General features: G+C 43.5%; 1 long non-coding RNA gene across 1 annotated transcript; it reads right to left on the bottom strand.

Moving 5' to 3' along the window:
• Nucleotides 1–1,245: 1,245 nt before the first annotated feature.
• LOC125284421 lies at nt 1,246–3,127 on the bottom strand. The gene is made up of 3 exons (XR_007191859.1): nt 2,996–3,127; nt 2,437–2,604; nt 1,246–1,787 (listed from the first exon to the last, which is right to left on the bottom strand). It is a non-coding gene; the product is annotated as an uncharacterized LOC125284421 (long non-coding RNA).
• Between the last annotated feature and the right edge of the window lie 626 nt (nt 3,128–3,753).

The following is a 3,753-nucleotide window of genomic DNA, read 5'->3' as shown; positions in this document are numbered from 1 at the left end:
ACCAGAGGGTACTCTTGACCACTTTGCTCCACAGCATTCTGTGGATGGCCTCTAAGGCAAGCCACATATTACTTCCATAAAGCGATGAATGGCATGGCATGGAAAACATCATCCTAGAATAATGAAATGATACAAAGATAGGAAAAAAGGAGAGTATGCCAGGGGAACTGGCAAATTCATGAATGCAGATTGTGTCCTTGTTTCTCACCAGCGATCAACTGATTAACTTTATTGACATCCATTCATTAGCCAAATGATCTTAATCAAGGATGCAATGTGTGCAATTACTCACAGCTGTATGTCAGCCTATTCCTGGTGTATGTATGTGTGTGTGTGTGTGTGTGTGTGTGTGTGTGTGTGTGTGTGTGTGTGTGTGTGTGTGTGTGTGTGAGAGAGTGTGAGAGAGAGAGAGAGAGCATTTCGTATTGGAACAAAAACACATTTTACATCTTTTTGTTTCCTCGGGCACATATGAAAATGGATCAGATTAAGAGCTAGTAAGATAAGTCTTACAAACTGCACACACAGACACACACACACACAAACACACACACACACACACACACACACACACACAAACGCACACACATACATACACACACACATACTGAGAGAGAGAGAAAGAGGAGAAAGGGTGAGAGAAGAAATAATCCATATGTGTAAAGCTGCCTTCCTTTGGAAAACGAGGTGTTGATGCTGCTGGATCCTCTTTGCCTTCTCCTCCCTCTCTCAGGGAAGTAATTGAATTCATCTCTGCATTTATCCGCTCTGTCAGAAATCAGGAGTAGACACAGAGTAGGCTTGGCAAGGAGGAGGAGGCAGAGCAGTCAGTGTGTGTGGAGGACGAGTGGGTCCCATAACTCTTTGCACACCGTGGACCAAGATGGAACAGAAGGAAGCATTCATGTCCCACTAATACATTTATACATTTAACAGCATCCATACTTTCATCTACAAGGTTCCTCATGAACTCCATGATATCATTGGCTTTTCACAACGAATGAATTCAGTTATTGTCCAATAAATCTGTTGTCATGGTGTTCTGGTGTGAGAAGATCTAACCATGATTGTCTGTGTTTGTGTGTGTGTGTGTGTGTGTGTGACCTCTGTGAGGTGGAAGAGAGACCTCCAGAAGCAGCCTGTGGAGCTCAACTTCACTATATAAGCAGAAAAAAGGTAAGCGGAAACTTAGTGGAAACTTATCCTGCATGTGGTTTATTACTGTCAATCTTTTTTCATTTCAACATGTCTTTTAGGATGCATATACACATATGGACTGTGAGTATGAACTCCCTTTTGCATCACACAACAATACATACATACACACACCTACAATCGCATACACACACACAATGGACACATTTAGCATAACACTGAGATGGAAAAGAATTAGGAAGTCTGGTTTGCTATGAAACCCTGTGAGTCATAGGGATCTCACCAAAGCCACAGAGTAATCCAGCACTGAGCCTTCACAACTGCTCTGGGGCCTGAGAAGGACTTCACAGAGAGGCAGAGGAGGCAGAAGAGTTCAAAGCCTGCCTTCCAGCTGTTCTCAGTCAGAGCATGCTCTCCTGTTGGACGTCAGCACTGGCCTTTGCCTAAAACTTTGTTTTGATTGCGTGCCCCCCCTTCTTTTTCACTCTCACCCCCCCCTTCAACATTTGTACTACAATATATTCCTTTTACAGTCATTTCAACATCTCTACTATATTCCTTTTACAGTCATTTCAGATGATGAATAATTTAATTCCTGTCCTTGTCCTCCTTGAGCAGCTCCTTGTCTCCAGCTGTAGTTGCAATAAAACTTACGTAAGCATTTGTGTGCTTGTGTGGATGTGTGTATATGCATGGGCGCCTTTATGCATATGTGTATATGTGTATATGCATGGGTGCCTTATATGTGTATGTAATATGTGTATGTGTATGTGTATGTGTATATGTATGTGTATGTGTATGTGTATGTGTATGTGTATGTGTGTATGTATGGGCGGCTTTATGTATTACTAAGTGTGTATATGCATGGGTGCCTTTATGTATGTGTGTATATGTGTACAGTATATGTGTGTGTGTATGTATAGGCGCCTTTATGCATGTGTGTGTGTGTGTGTGTGTGTGTGTATATGCATGGGTGCCTTTTTGCATATGTGTATATGTGTGTGTATACAGTATGCATGGGAGCCTTTTTGTATATGTGTATATGTGTGTGTATATGCATGGGCGGCTTTATGTATCACATAGGTGCACATAGCCGTAAGTTTGCGTGCATACACCACGGAATCCTGAAGTGAACCCCAAACTTTGCCAAACAGAGTGTGTGTCAGTGCCACTCCTCTTGGCCTTGCCTGTCAGCCCGGGTGTTGCATGGATGAAATAACTGCAACGAACCATCTTTTTTCCCCCTGAAGGTCTCCTCTGTCTGCCTGATCATGTATTTACCGTCTTTCCTGTGCGCGTCGGCTCCTCATCAATATTTACGGCCCCTCCTGTCTGCACCTCTGCCTCTGCCGTTCTCCTCTGATGATCCTCAAACCCCAGGTCCTGACTCCTGGTCCTGGCGAATACAGATCACTTCGCCCCTATGTGCCAGCCCTGGCTTCCATAAGACTGTGTGGAGAAAGGTAGCGTACTGAACATCTGCACACACCTACATATGCACAAACTTATCCCACAATGCATCAGGGTTGACACGACTCACCTCGGCTCAGAGAATACAGGATGTAATATTGTTTGGATTTTTAATTATTCATTAAAATAAGCCACGTGCAGGTTTAACATTTCAGCTTGTTGACCTTAACAAAGAGGCACTGCAATTCCAAAACAAAGACTTCACAACAGTACTGTGATGGGGTCAGATGTATGATGACAGCATCGTGTCCATGCTACACACAACTATTTAGTAGCCTGTATACTATGCAGAACCCCACCTCTTTCTGCTGACCACACCTTGCAAAGGCCTAAACAAGAGGCACAGGCTCTGCAATCAAGTTTAATCTACCTCAGGCTAGTGTATTATGGAGACATCCATCCCTGTGATGGCCACTCATCAAGTCCATTGGCACGTCCACTGCTGTCACAGCCCATCCACGACTGGGCGACACCAAAACTTCTCCGCAGTTTAGCACAAGGTCACATTCCTACGCACACAAACATTACGTAAGAAGGAAAGCATTTGAGACCTGTTACTAATTCATGACCAAACTCCAGAGCACCAAAAATGACTGAAGCATTAAACGTAAGAAGGAGGGAAGGAGAGATTCTGAGATGAGGATGGGGTAAGATGAGGGCAGGAGGAATGTTTTGGGTGGTGGGGGACGAGGTTGTCCCTGGGTAAAGGGATAAGGTAAGGTAATAGTAACAAGGTGTTCTTCTGACTCTTTAATGATGCACAGAGCGCCTTTGAAACAGTGGGGGGCTCCCTATGGAAATGAAAGGAGAGAGGGAGGGGAGTGAGAGAGATAGACAGAGAGAAGGGAGAAGGAAGGAAAGAAAGATAGATACAGAAAGAGAGGAAGGCATAAACGAAGACACAATTGGAACATTAAAGGGTATAGGGAAATTATGATTATGACTAAAGAAAGGAAAGAAAAAAAGAGAAAGAGAATCCAGGCAGGTGAAAGGTCAAATCAGAGACAAACAATGAAAGGCAATAGACACAGGAAAAGAGACAAGAGACACAGGAAAAATACAAGAAAGAGACATAAATGAAGTTCAAAAGAAAAATATACAGGTGATAGGCTGCAATGAGAGACCAGC

The sequence above is a fragment of the Alosa alosa genome, chromosome 19 (genome assembly GCF_017589495.1).
Source record: "Alosa alosa isolate M-15738 ecotype Scorff River chromosome 19, AALO_Geno_1.1, whole genome shotgun sequence".
Lineage (NCBI taxonomy): Eukaryota > Metazoa > Chordata > Actinopteri > Clupeiformes > Clupeidae > Alosa > Alosa alosa.
The sequence above is the reverse complement of the archived record's forward strand: the minus strand, read 5'-3'. Positions and strand labels throughout refer to the sequence as shown.